The 16219-nt window shown below is 30.6% G+C and overlaps 1 protein-coding gene and 1 long non-coding RNA gene across 7 annotated transcripts in view; one reads left to right on the forward strand and one right to left on the reverse strand.

Annotated features, from left to right (window-relative positions):
* LOC134721385 (copine-3-like) overlaps positions 1 to 16219 on the forward strand; it is a 62302-nt gene that overhangs the window by 23787 nt on the left and 22296 nt on the right. The window lies entirely within an intron of this gene.
* LOC134721386 (uncharacterized) lies at positions 7409 to 16207 on the reverse strand. The gene is made up of 2 exons (XR_010107846.1): positions 15880 to 16207; positions 7409 to 7847 (listed from the first exon to the last, which is right to left on the reverse strand). It is a non-coding gene; the product is annotated as an uncharacterized LOC134721386 (long non-coding RNA).

Here is a 16219-nt window from a genome sequence, read left to right on the forward strand (position 1 = left end):
TGGAATATCTCTGAGGTCTTTACTTTGCTTAGGAGCAGTTGTATTTATTTATTTACATGAAGTGTATTGTTGCCAAGTACATATACAATCAACAAGTTATGTTTGATAGGAAAACTTTTAATGTAGCTGATTACAATTATGAAGACAAACTGAATATATTCCCCTCTTGAGATAGCAGTAAAATATTACCACCTGTTTGTACAAAAGTAAATATTACTAGTATTTGATTTATTATTATATAACACTGGTTATTATTCATACTGGTTACATTGTTTGTTTGTCTGATGTTGTGGTTACTGGTCTTGATGGTCATAGTATTCTTATCTGTATACCTGAAGTCCTTTTCAAGTTTTTTTAGTGTAGTTGAAAAGAACAAAATCATTGCAATAAAACTAGTTGACTTAAATACATGAATAGACTTGCTATATATTTAACGAAAGCAAAGAGCTTAAACAGTTTTTGGAAAATGACGCAGTCATTGTTCCATAACTGCCGACCTGAACTTCATTACATTGCTCTGCCTACCGCGCTTGGTTTCGTATTTCCTATTTTCCAAACAAACTGGAATCTGCTTGTGTTATCATTATGCATCATTGTGTAGTATTAAACCAGCCAGGACCCAGTTTACACTGGTTTTTGCTTGTATTCCACTACACTCGAACAAAGTGTTGTAGTTTGACGGGAACCAGTTTTAGAATTTGTAAACTACAAAACGTAATCGGTTATTGTTCATTCCGTTTTGGTGTTTCATACCGACTTATATGGTTTGAATAAGCTTAAGACCATTCAAACATTAATGTGATAGGTATATTAAAGATTGTTTTACAAAAGGATTGAACTGTTTTACTTTCAAAGTCGTACTATAGGGATATCTGTCATATACGGATTTCCACTCTCACCGGTTAATTTCTTCTTTTACACGTGCTTTGGAAACTTCCTGTTTAATCGCAAGTTTTAAATTGTTTTTGAGTGAATTAAACTTATTTTAACAATCATGAAGCGTTCCAGAATCATTTTAAAGCAGTTTCTTCTTCTCTTTGATGATGGAAATAGGTTTTCTGAAGAAAATACCGCAAACGATCGCAGAGGAATTGAAACGTACAAGTCAAGTCGGCACCTGGTTAAATCGGCATCTAGTCAAATCGGCACCTATTCGACGTCAATTCGGCATCCAATAATATTTGATATAATATTTTCTATTCAATTAATTAATTACTGTTACCAAGTACATAGTGAATATGTTGTTGTGTATTTTGGTAAACCACGAAACGAAAGTGAATATGTAGTGTATAAAGGTAAACAACGAAGCCCTTACCAAAGCTGTTGTTTTAACAATTAGACAATTTGTGTAATTGTAAAAACAAGTCAATTATTAAAATAAAATGGAAAACTATGAGTCCCTTTCAATAAATAAAACTTTCATGCCAAATAATTAGCAAATTTAAGGTGTTTGTTTTTCAGTAAAGTTTGAACAGCATTAAACCAACAATCCTGTAAAATGCTCAACTGGTTAAAATAATGCAGAAAAATACACAATATCTCATGTATTAGTCCAAATAATTATGACGTCTGGCAAGGCTATTTTATTATTTTTCTGGGACGCCTTCCTACGACGTTCAGGTGCCAATTTAACTAGGTGCCAGTTTGACTAGAATTCTTTGACAAATGTTTGAAACTATCTGAGTTTCATTAGACCTTTGATAGCAGTAACAAAAAGATTATTTACTTAATATTTTGTGGGAGAAGGGGGTTCAGACTGTGTGGCATCAGGTCTGTTTGTGCCCAATACATTTTCGCACCCTACACGTTCGCACATTCACACTCTACTCATTCACGCCCAATTTTAATTCAAATTCAAGTTGAATAATTGGAAAATTATGGTTGTTGTTTTAAATTGCTTTGGTGTAAATACTGAATGTATTTATAGCTTGGTATGAGTAAAACATTGAAGATTTTAAAGGAAAAAACACAAAAGATAATTGTTTTTAACAGCTTGGTCCCATTGATCTGAAACAACGAAACAATAAAACATAGAAACCAAAATATAGCAATCCACTAATATAACCAAAACATGATAAAATTTATTCAACACGCAGAAACAAACATAGTCAGAATCTCACTTCATTTTGAAACAAGTCAATGAAACAAGTTATAGCAATACACTAACCAAAACATGATTAAGAGTTATTCAACACAAAATAAAATGTTGACAAAATACCACTTTATTTAGAAAGGATTATTATTATTTTTAGCAATACCTTATCCAAAACATAATTAAAAGATTTATTCAACACAAAAAAAAAATTGCTGTCTCACTTTATTTTGAGACAATGACAACAATTATACTTATAAGAAAACACTTGCTTACATAGTTATTAAACACAAAACCAATTAAGATTGGGTGCGAACATGTAGGGTGTGAAAGTGAAAGGGGTGAAAATGAGTGGGCGCAAACGTGAATGGAAGCGAACGGACTCAGATTCAGACTATGTACCAGTGAGAAATATACAAGCCTTTCTACGGTATTTATTTGTACAATTCAGCTAGTCTTGACCTATTCATTTGTCTTAAAAAACCAGCCAGTTGTCACCTTCACTTCACACACACACACATATACGAATATCAATTATATGCTTACGATACATGTTGCATTGTTAAACTAATTACGGTATGTGAAAATCAAGACTTGCATAAAAACTATCCCAATATTAGAGACAGTGGCGTCATTTTTCTTCAGAGCTTTCAGCTCTTTGATTTATGAGCACTCAAGATCACAGTATTTAGAAGTTAATACTGTTTCTTAGCTTTTTCATCATTTCACTTTGAAAATGAAAGCCGAGAACTTAAAATTGTCAAACAACATATATTTACAGTTATATAGTGAATACTATATTAAGAAAGTTGATCTTGAGAGATATCCTTTAGTCTTCATTTCATTTACTATAAAAGTTTCATTCCCTTCAGTCATTCACTTGTTATTTGGATTTTTAACTTATTCATTTTGTTCTGATGTCATGAAAAAAGTACAGAGGCTTATTCATTGATGTTTGATTTGCTTCTTCAAAAATCTTAATATATATTCTTTAAGAACTGAAAGAGTTCTCATTTTTATACGACCGCAAATTTTGAAAAAAATTTCGTCGTATATTGCTATCACGTTGGCGTCGTCGTCTGCGTCGTCGTCGTCCGAATACTTTTAGTTTTCGCACTCTTACTTTAGTAAAAGTGAATAGAAATCTATGAAATTTTAACACAAGGTTTATGACCACAAAAGGAAGGTGGGGATTGATTTTGGGAGTTTTGGTCCCATCATTTTAGGAATTAGGGGCCAAAAAGGGCCCAAATAAGCATTTTCTTGGTTTTCGCACAATAACTTTAGTTTAAGTAAATAGAAATCAATGAAATTTAAACACAATGTTTATGACAACAAAAGGAATTTTGATATAGATTTTGGGAGTTGAGGTCCCAACAGTTTAGGAATTAGGGGCCAAAAAGGGACCCAAATAAGCATTTTTCTTGGTTTTCACACCATAACTTTAGTATAAGTAAATAGAAATCTATGAAATTTAAACACAAGGTTTATGACCATAAAAGGAAGGTTGGTATTGATTTTGGGAGTTTTGGTCCAAACAGTTTAGGAATAAAGGGCCCAAAGGGTCCAAAATTAAACTTTGTTTGATTTCATCAAAAATTGAATAATTTGGGTTATTTGATATGCCGACGCTAACTGTGTATGTAGATTCTTAATTTTCAGTTCCGTTTTCAAATTGGTCTACATTAAGGTCCAAAGGGTCCGAAATTAAACTTAGTTTGATTTTAACAAAAATTGAATCCTTGGGGTTTTTTGATATGCTGAATCTAAAAATGTACTTAGATTTTATTATTGGCCCAGTTTTCAAGTTGGTCCAAATTGGGGTCCAAATTTAAACTTTGTTTGATTTCATCAAAAATTGAATAATTGGGGTTCTTTGATATGCCAAATCTAACTGTGTATGTAGATTCTTAATTTTTGGTCCCGTTTTAAAATTGGTCTACATTAAAGTCCAAAGGGTCCAAAATTAAACTAAGTTTGATTTTAACAAAAATTGAATTCTTGGGCCTCTTTGATATGCTGAATCTAAACATATACTTAGATTTTTGATTATGGGCCCAGTTTTCAAGTTGGTCCAAATCAGGATCCAAAATTGTTATATTAAGTATTGTGCAATAGCAAGAAATTTTCAATTGCACAGTATTCAGCAATAGCAAGAAATCTGCAATTGCACAGTATTGTGCAATAGCAAGAAATCTTCAATTGCACAGTATTGTGCAATAGCAAATATTTTCAATTGCACAGTATTGCACAATAGCAAGAAATATTTAATTGCATAATATTGTGCAATAGCAAGAAATTCCAATTGGATTTCAATTGGAGTTATCTTTCTTTGTCCAGAATAGTAGTTGAATCAACTTAAATCATTGTTTTATACAATATACAATGTATATTCACTTTTACTACCAACTGATAGATTAAAACAATCTTTACCATTCAATGATAACATGTCAAGCACTTTTTTTACATTTTAATATTTTATGATGTATTTAATTGAGTGGTTATTGTTGCAAACTTCATTAGAAATTTGAATTGAGATCAGTTTTGAAATAAGGGAAAGGGGGATGTGAAAAAAAAATTGGGGGGTCAATTTTTATCATTTTAGATTTCATATATAAAAAGAAAATTTCTTCAAACATTTTTTTGAGAGGATTAATAGTCAACAGCATAGTGAATTGCTCAAAGGCAAAAAAAATTTTTTAAGTTCATTAGACCACATTCATTCTGTGTCAGAAACCTATGATGTGTCAAGTATTTAATCAAAATCCAAATTTAGAGCTGAATCCAGCTTGAATGTTGTGTCCATACTTGCCCCAACCGTTCAGGGTTCAACCTCTGCGGTCGTATAAAGCTGCGCCCTGCGGAGCATCTGGTTTATTTTTTTATTACATTGTTTGTATTTTATTATGCAAATTATTGATGTTGTAATGTTTATGCCCTTAAGGGCCCATAATTGGAAATGAAATATCTTCTTCTTCTTCGTAACCTCCTGTTCATCCATTCCTGATTTAATGACAAGCAGTATAGAAAAGTAAATCACTTTTAGCTTCCTGGATTAACACGTTCAGCTGATTCTCACAGAGTTATCTCCCTGCAGTGTTATGTACAACCTTAAATAGGTATTGATAGTGATAGTTATGATTCATTGATCTTTTTTATGTGAGGATTTATGTCGCTCAATATTCAGTTTCTGTTTAGAGTTTTGTGGACCATTGACATTATTGTTTGGGTTTTCGTCTTTTTTGCACACCTGGTGCAATGGGTGCCATCATTTATTTTCGTAATCTTTGATCTTCTTCTCGGAAACTTCTTTATCAAACTTAAGAGATTGAATTATCTTAAGGGTATCTAGTAAATAGTTTGTGATTTTCATTCAAGTCAGCCAAAAAACATTGCTGCATGGCAAAAACCTGTGATGATGTGTTGTTAAAAGAAATTTGATTGTCTTTATTTTGAAAATGAATAAATCATTTTGAACCTCTCCTCCTTTGATGGAAAGGGCAAAGAAGTGCAGAAATTGGGGTCAACAGGAAATCTTACCAAGAGGGGGCTTAATAAGTATTTACTTTATTTATTACTGATTTATAGTTTAAGTACAGGCACTTGAGGTCTGCTAGTATGATAGAATTAGTGAAGTTGAAGGGCTGCTTCATATGAACAATCTGAAGGTTTTAAGACACAATTAACAATACCGGTATATTTATTTGGAAAATTGATATACCGGTAGTTGGGAATGTTGTATTACACCAGATTATTTCCTCTGTTTCTTGTACATGCATTTCCCCATGAGTATTTGTCATACTTATGGTGATTAATTATATTTGTTTTGTTTTGTGATTTTATCGATATTTGATTTTTTTCCTTTAACCTTATTAAAAGTGCATTATTGCAATAAATTACTAAAGGAGTAGGTTCAGTAAGACCCTTTTTTGGCCCCAAAATATAGCAGTTTTACAAAGTTGTTAAAATGTAAACTTTTAGTTGTTTATTGGACAGTATAATGCTTCTGCTACATAAATATGGGCTGTTTTTGACATACCGGTAACAATGCACATATATCAGGTACTAGCACCACAAAGTCTTGCTAAATTACTGAATTCTACACAATTCTAGCATTTAAGTTAAATTTAAGACGGTTTTCATGTAAAACGATAGTGGCCGCATTCGTGTTCATCCTTAATATTGAAATATAAGTTGTATTCATGATAATACATAACATATATAAAGGTTGAGGATGAACACGGATGCGTCCACTTTCATTTTTGACAAAAAAACATCTGAAAAGTGACATTTTTTGGCATATTTGGTAGATTATTCATATTTGACCATGAATCGGATCGTTTTTAATGTCTTAATCAGTTAAAATCTTTCACATAAACTAATTGATTCAAATGAAATAGACACTTTTGAAATAGAAACTATTGTCACAATCTAGCATTCACGTAGTTGTGCTGTTTCTGTGTTTACATGCATTTGCGATTACTAATTTGCTGTCTCCGTCTTTTTAAAGGTTTTTATGGTGTTGCATTGTTTTATTTATTTTCAGCATTTGATTGCTTCTTTTCTTTCCTTGGCGAGTCTTCCATCACTCTCCAAAGTTAGGGGAGGGTTGAGAATTCACAATCATGTTTAACTTTCTATAATCTTTCCTTGTGCCTGTCCCAAGTCAGGAGCCTCTAATTGAATGGTTGTTATTGGTTCATGTCTGTCATATTTGTTTTTCATTTTGTCATAAATTAGGCAGTAAGTTTTCTCAATTGAATCCTTTCATAGATTTCAAATCTGGGCTTTTTTCAGCTGACCATAAAAGTATGGGTTTTTTTCTCATTGTTTGAGGCTGGACAGTGAACATATAATGCTCACATCCACTTCATTTGAACTTTGGTGGATATTTGTCTCATCAGCACTAAACTGCATCTCCCATTTTTTTATATTGTTGAGCTTAAAAAATCCTGCAGATGTGAAAAATAGTATTAAAAAATATGACATTAATCGTCCTGAATAAGCATGAAATGTTTGCCACTGAAATTAAACAAATAACTATTTAAAATCAATCATACTTGAAATCAAATTTTCTCTTAGTCTTGGATAAATCAAGAGATTTTACAAAATCTATCAATTTTGTCATGGTTTGTTGTAATGGAACCTTGTCATTTTTTTTAATTTTTTTTTTATCTATTTACCTTGTTCATGATAGGGCAAATGTATAATCACACATGGTACGTTTATAGTTTGCACTGAATATTGGGCCAAGCATATTCAACTCCTCTACTACATGACTTAAGAATATATGTTCATATACCATAAGACAATATGTCAAAAAGTATATTGAATTTAATAAAAATCAAAAAATATCAACATATTTGTTGCAACTTAAACAAAAATATACAGTTTTTTGTCATAAATAAGCTAATATTTTAGTTTGAATAAATAGATACATTGTATAAAAGATGTATAAAATCTAGTTTTTATCCACACAGTGGTTTCATTGCAATCATATTTTCGGCACAAGTCAAAGGAAGATTTACTACTTTTAAAATGGCTTCACATACACCTTTGAGTGGTTCTATACAGGCACTGAATGGAATTAAAAGTACATAGAGCCAAGCTATAAAGAAGGCAACTGGCCATGCTAGGAACCACAAGATCAGAAACCACAATATTGCCCATAATATTCCTGGACATAATTCTGCTTTGCCTTTTCCTTCACCACTTCCATCACCAGATCCCATTCTGTTATATGTTAGGTTTTAGTCTGTAAAAGAACAAAAGAAAATAATTAGTCCATGTTAGTTTACAATTATAGAAATTATACATGGAAAGGAATTTATATAAATTATAATAAATTGATAAACTCTTTTAACCTTTTTCATGACCTTTAAAACATGAGTTGAGTTATATAGAGCAAATTATCCCTGTGTACAAAATATAAATGTGTGAATGTAAGGTTTTGAGAATACTAAGGAACTATGTACTGGTAGGAGTATGGTTTATATTAACATTAGTGAAACAGCATGATTCAGTGGCTGTTATATCATGGATGCATTAATAATTTCTACAAAAATTTCTTTAAAGTTTATATAGTTTTATTGGTTGGGTTTTTTTTTTTAAATCTGACAAATATTTGTTTAAATGACATAGATCTTCCCATTATGATTGTAATTTTTGAAACAAATTTTACAAATTCCCTTAAAGTTCAACAAAACTTGATTTGACAACATAAGTTGGTCACTATTGTCCAGTAATATAGTAATGGGACACTGTTAATAATAAGGTCAGATTTGACATTTATCTGGACATAATTATGTTCGGTAGGTCTGTGGGTGGACAAGTTCATATATGATTGACTTTGAAAGGCCAGATCATTATATTATTACAATGTTATCTAGATAATGTGATCATATTTATAAGCCTGGTCTTAATATAATCTGATAGGAGTTTACTTGGTTACATATATTATTTCACTAAAACATGTAGTGCAAAAAAAGTCTATGATTTTGTATGTAAGAAAATAGAGAGTTCAATTCTATAAGAATGAAATTTTAATAACTACTCTTGTTTTACTTATGTTTGCACTCCCTGAAGTCTTTTTGCTGAATTTTGTAACAATTTTGAAAGCAGAGATTTATTGCCCTACATACCTGTATGACATACCCTTACATATTTTATCTTTAAGATGAACTTGATAGTTGTTGTCAAGATTTGTATGATATAAAATTTGTATGTAATTTAATCCAAATACTTATGGAAAAAATATTTTAATGTGAAGAAAAAGCGTACACATTAAAGAACTGTCATCAATAATGATTGATTAACTGTTATGAAATAAATATGAATAAGCATACATTTTGATGCAATTTTCTGTAGTATTAAGCATCATTTAAAGAGCTGAATTATTGAAATATACACGTGGACATATCTAACCAACAAACACAAAAATCATATCATGCATAGCATTTGTAACCTTTACCTTAAGGTGTTTCTCAGGTATCTAAATATTTCTTCCACTCAAGTTGATTTGAAATATATGAATGTATCTGTATTTAATATCCCTAAATATTCATTGAATTTTGTTGTCTGATAACCACAAGCAGGACAACAGGTGTGGTTTAACTAGGTTTGAAATAATCGAAAATTGACAACTTTACATCAACATCAGTGGTATTGATTTCAAACTCACTACACCTGAAAATTAACTTATTTCCCTATAAAATCACATATCAATCTTTTGTTTAAGTTTATTACCTTGTTACCTGGGTGAGATTTAATACATTTGAAAATAAAAAAAGTATTTGTACCATTTTGTGTCTCTTCCCAGAATTTGAATAATTAGTGTTTAAATAAAGATAACAATTTTAATAATTTGATTAATAAGAAACAAAATACTAGAAAATATGTCAAGAGGACAGAACGAAGTACACAGTCCCAACAAAACATATGCTATATGATTAAATAGAGGTATGAAATGTAGACTAAGGTTAATAAAATAGCAAACCAATGATGCTTTGTCAAAAGACATCTAGATTTCAGGGTAAAGCATAAAAAAATATGTCAATGTTATCCTTTGATTGTGTTGTTTGATTGCTGCTGCATACCTGTACACTCTATTGGATCATTACACTCAGAATTTGACCACAGAGTCTGTTAATCAAGAAAGAAGTTGAAAACTACACATTATATCACAAGTTAACAAGCTTTCAATGATTTCAAGTTCAAAAAATCATTCCCCATTTCCATTCTCAATTTTATTACAAGGTTCACAAGGAACAATGGGTTCATATGCCTTGTTGCAAGTCTATAATCTTCACTATTTAATGGCCTTATTTATAGCATGATTGTCCATTACAAGAATAAAATTTATCAATTTACCTGTCTGGACATTGCATTGCATAATATACCCTAAGAAAATATGTGTTCCCTATTATTTTTAACCTAAAAACAAGATAAGTTTATTTAAAAATGACTTATATCACAGAAAATAGAATTATAATAATTCCTCCTCAATAATTTTGCCAAAAATATTGATAAAAGATACTCACTTTATAATGACTTATCCTTTATGTCATAGTTTTGAATGCTATTCCTCTTTGATATAACATACAGTTATGCCAAAATAATTCTCAGTTTATGTCAAGTTATAATAGAGTATACTACATAAACAGATGAAACAAGTACAGCTTGACTCAGCTAATTATAACTTATAGTTATAAGATGATACAGACTGCATGTGATTACTACAGAAACTACTTCACTGTGGTATATTGTTTGTGTATATGAGTAGTTCAAGGTCTTAGGTTTGTATTCCCACTACATCTTGTTTATGTTCAAGTTATACAATCATGTCTAGAGTGTGTAATTTCTAGCTGAAAATATTTCATACATATACAAGTCACTGAAAGTTACAGTCTTAACAAATTCTTCATACCAGTCTAAATGAAATTTGTATTATGTTGAACACTTACACTTATGTTTAGTTTTACTCACAAAATCAAGAAAAAAGCTAGTACTAATATAATATACTATCTTTTACACCATAAGATTCAGCAGTTATGAGGCATAGTTTCTGAAATACTTCTAGGTGTCCTATTACATAATAGTTGTCTCATTTAAATTGCTTCCCTATATGTGATTACACCAGAGCAACTGGTTTAATATGTCAAAATTTTCATGTTTACCTGAAGTCCACACATCTGATAATATGTTAAATCCACCTACGCTTCTTGAATAGATATATAATACTATGATATGGGATACACCCTGAATAAACAACCATTTTATATTGTTGTACTACCATGCAAATATTAAACTTTTTTGTTTAATCTGAACTTAAAATTTGTGTGGTCAAATATATATAGAAGAGTACATTGGCTTGGAATAGTTTAAATTATAAGAAAGCTACATTTTCCCCTAATTTGGAGAAAATGTTTGAAAAAAGTTGCCAAGATCAAAAACTTTAACATTTAGAAAGCTAGAAGAGAAAAAAAAAAGAAGAGAAAAATAGGTGAACAAATAAAAAAATGGGGAAAATACCATATCTGTAAGAAAAAAACAATAAGTTGTTTAAAAGAGAAAAGACAACCCAAGCCAAGGTCATTGTAACCTTACTTTTCCCCCAATATTGACAACAATTTAACAGAAATCTATTAATGAAGGTCATGTAGTTGTAAATGTTTCATAAAAATGCAAATTTTGAGCAGATGATGAGAGAATTTATTCTAATGGTATTATAATGCATGTATTATCGTGATCACTTATTTTGAGGAATGTTAGACATTTTATAGTTTTGTCAATTTTTCCCCCCTACCTTTGACAGGGGAAGTAAACTGATTTTTATCTAGAATAAACCTATGGTTTTGTACTATAGATTTATAGCTAGATATAATTAACATATTTTTGCTGTAAATACATGCTAGCCATGTATTTATAAATTTTAGTAAATTTTCTGAAAGCCAAAATTATGAAGATAATTGAAAAATGTTCATACATTTTAATAAATCTTTATATTCATGCACATATTTGCTGTACTGGTATAAATGCAATGCTTATATGGTCAAAACAATATTTGTTCTTGCCATCATTTATTTGCTTATTGAACTTTGAAAGACATAGCCTTGCGAATGTAAGGGCATGGATACAGATGATTGCCTTGAACATCTTGGAGATATTATGAGGTTAGATTTAGATCTGTGCCATGCAGTATGTTTTACAAGACTCAACCATCAAAGGAGGTTGTAGATGATTCTAATACTTTACAATTTATATAGAAGAACAGTTGTCAGTAATTACTTTGCACACTGATAACCTTGATCTATATTCCAGAAAACAGATGAAAGATTATTTATTTACATGCTGCTTACTCTATTCATAATGATAGCTGGATGCCTGGCAAATGGAATGTGTAGTATAATTCATCAAGTTAAATTTATCATATTAAGTATCTCAAATTTAATATTTTCCAAGTACAGTAGTGATGGTATTCTCTCTGGTTGCTTTACTGTATTCTCCAAAATTAAATGTGAGAGTTTAGTACTGTCTGTAGCTTACAAACCATGAAATTAAGTTATCAATACTTTTTATTTTATTTATAAAATAATAAATGCGGCATGATATAAATGATATAGCTTAACTTTCTCGCAAAGACTTTTTGACTATACAAAATTCTAAAAAACAAATAGGGGGGGGGGGGGGGGGGGGGTTAAATTCACTCTGATGGATTGAGATGATATTTTGTAAAGATGACTAATTCATAGTTTGTTTTTCAAAAGAAATTGCTACTTTCAGATATCAAATCTATATTTAACATTTTGTTCCAAAGGAAATCTGGGATCAAAGTGGATATTTATTTTAGTTATTGATAAATGTTTGTACAACATAAAAAGTTTTGGACCAGTTTTAGATTTAATATGTACTTGACCAATTTCACAAGTACATTTATTCAAATTGATAAAATCAACATTTGGTTGAACACTTCCTTTCTTTTCTGTTTTTGGTCATTGAAATAATTGAATATGAAACTATTATAATTTGTATGCCGTTTAACAGAGCGTTTCTTGAGAGTGAGAGCTTGTCAGCGATATAAGTTTGTTTGCACCCATTTACGTATTAAAAGTACATATTGTTTGTACTTGACAACATATGGAGATATGTATATAGAAACGTAAAGAAATCAATGTATATGATTTATATTGGGATATTGAATAAAAGGTCTGGTATTTTTTTCAAAACATAGTGACATCCACCCAACAACACATAAACACAAAGAAGACCTCAAGAGGTCATCAAACAGTCTCAAGTATTAGTTGAAAAATTCATTACATGTACAGACTGTAACTTCTAACCTTTCTGAGGAAGTACAATTTCAAATGAATTCACGAGAAATATGACAACTGTTTGAGGTGACTGATCCTACCAGTTTTAAGGTTCTACTAATCATATGTCCCTATTCATAAAAAGCATTGAATGTAAAAAAAAAAGGGGGGGAGGTTCCAACCCTGAAACATCCCCTTCCCCTTGAGCAGCCACATTTTATGATAGAGATATATGTGTCCAGGCTTCTATTAGTGATGGGTAAACAGTGATATACATAAAAGAATTTCTTTTTTTATCTTTCATTGAGTACATTTGCACATGTTAACATATATTCTGACCTTCGTCTGTTGTCTGTTCTATGGTCTGGTTCTCTCTTTGACACATTCCCCATTTCCATTCTCAATTTTATTCAGTATTTTAAGTGACTTAGATGAATCAATTGTATTTGTTTTAAACTCCCAATTTGTAAACACTGTATGGTTATATGTAGCTGCGAAAACGTAGCTCTTAAGGTCCTTTTGATGATTTTTGATATTTGCGGACAAAAAAAATCAAAAGGACAATAGAGCTACGTTTTCGCAGCTAGGTTATATGTATATCATACCACCAAGGTTGTTATTAGGTTAACTTTATGGTTTGTCAACATTGACAGCAAACAATTATTTGATTAATTTGCTATTATTAATCCATTGTTAAAAGGTTTGAATAAATTAAGGTCAGCAAAAGTTTGTTAGTTTGGATTGACCTGGATTGAAATCTTAAATATGTACATGGTGTGGTGTCCATTAAAGGAGTAGGTCCGGTAAGGACCGATTTTGGCCTCAAATTTCAGTTTCATCTGACGAAAGATTTTGACCACTTTTTAAACACTTAAATGTCTATTTCATATGATTCAATTAATTTATGTGCAAGATTTTAACTTATTAAGTCATTAAAAACGATCTGATTCAAGCTCAACTATGAAAAATTTACCAAATATCCGAAAAAATGTCACTTTTCAGATGGTTTTTGTCAAAAACAAAAGTGGCCGCATCCGTGTTCATCCTCAATCTTTTCATAAATTGTGTATTATCATCAAATACAACTTCCATTTCAATATTTTGGATGAACAGGAATGCGGCCACTTTCGTTTTACCCGGAAACCGTCTAAAGTTTAACTAAAATGCTGGAATTGTGAAGATTTCAGTAATTTAGCACGACTTCATGGTGCTAGTACCCAATATATGTGCATTGTATTGTCAAAAAAAGCCCATATTTATGTAGCAGAACCATTCTACTATCCAATAACTAAGTAAAAGTTTATATTTTAACAATTTTGTAAAACCGCTATATTTTGGGTCCAAAAAGAGGTCTTAACGGACCTACTCCTTTGTAAATCATATATTAAAAGATTCAACGACCTTAAATCTATGATTGTCTATGAATATAGATTAGACCACATCATTGAGTGGGATACTATATTTCTTCTTTCAAGAAAGTTAAATATTAAAACTTAGCTCAGGAGAGAAGGGAATTCGAAATGCACAAGATGATATAATGATATGTAAAGACAAACTTTCTTTTCTTTTCCAATATATATACAACTTATGTGTGATTTCCATGTTACATCATCAAGCAAATGTAACAAGCATTTTTTCATGAGATAACACTATAGCGATTGATTAAAGACATATAAAACAAATACAAAAGAATATTTTACTAGAAAAAATCCTCCTGCCCCCTTATTAAGTTATTACAAAAATAAGTTCAAGGGAATTGTATGAATAAAAAGTAAGCGAAAGTAATCTGTATAAATCTCCATCAACAGGAACATTGAATATAGATATAGATTTATATTATTAATTCGTATATTTTAACAAATTTGATTCGTTTAGGGAAAGTCACATGTTAAACTATATTTTCGAAGGTAGAGAGAAAACGGCGGATAGCAAAAAGCATATTGACCTGCAAAAAGCATATCGCACGGTTATTTTTAGAATATCTAAAAACCGATATACTTTGTGACGTCATGTAATGATTTTCAGGATATTGTTTAACGTTTTGAAACAAATGATATCTGTGATCGATTATTTGACGAAAAAAAATCTTCAAATACATAAGATGTAAAAAAAAAAAAAGTAAATGAAATAACAACTAATATGTTGTTATTGTCAAGGAAATAATGTAATATCTATAAAGTTCCAATAAACCTAAATGACGATTTTGATACAAGCATGTTCGGAAATTAATAATATAACAAATATAGTGAGGTCAATACAGGATATATCGACCCAAAGAAGTATATCGACCTCGGACTTCGTCCTCAGTCAATATACTTCTTTCAGGTCAATATATCCTTGTATCGACTTCATAAAAAGGCTGTATTTGTATAGTACACAATTGTTTTTTGTGTATGTATTTATTATCTATTTGATCAATTAGCATTCATGGTAATTCGTTAACTTCATTTTATAAACAAAAGTTCAAAATAAAAAATAAATATCAAATTATTAATAAATGTTAATTTTGGGGCCCTTTATAGCTTGTTGTTAGGTGTGAGCCAAGGCTCTGTATTGAAGGCCGTACATTGGCTTTACTTTTTAAAAATTGTTATTTGGATGGAAAGTTGTCTCATTGGCACTCACACCACATCTTCCTTTATATCTATCAAAGACCACATCAGGATGAATCTTAAGAGTACACTTAGTAAAGTTAGGTCAAAACTTTCCAGTTGCCAGCTCTGAAATATGTTTCTGTCTACAGATACATCTATAAGAGTACACTTAGTAAAGTTAGGTCAAAACTTTCCAGTTGCCAGCTCTGAAATATGTTTCTGTCTACAGATACATCTATTTCTAGCTTTATAAAGTTTGTGACAAGAATTTAAACATCAGTATTAACAAAATTTGATTAAGTAATGTAAGCATGTTTCTTATTTAATTTTAATATGCATGTGATAGGTTCTGTATCATTAACATCTTTTTAATGTAAGTATTTACCTGTAACAAATTCTTGATAAATATATCAGTAAAAGTACAATAAATGATGTTAATTCCTGTTAGTATGTATAGGAAATCCTCTTCACACCCTTTTATACACTTATCATCACCACTCGCCTGTATAGAAATGAATGCCTAAAGCTTCAAGGTTGATCTCACTCAGCTAGCACTTATAAACTATGTTTACATTAGAAACAGGGAAAATGATATTGAATATAACAACTTTGTTTACCTGCATGACCTGATACAGGTAAAAGTGTAGATAAATGAAACTCCTATAAATAACCAGGTCATAAAGGTGGACTTGGTAAAGATGGATGTTACAGCCATTAAGATGCAA

The sequence above is a fragment of the Mytilus trossulus genome, chromosome 6, assembly GCF_036588685.1.
Source record: "Mytilus trossulus isolate FHL-02 chromosome 6, PNRI_Mtr1.1.1.hap1, whole genome shotgun sequence".
In the NCBI taxonomy this organism is placed as follows: domain Eukaryota; kingdom Metazoa; phylum Mollusca; class Bivalvia; order Mytilida; family Mytilidae; genus Mytilus; species Mytilus trossulus.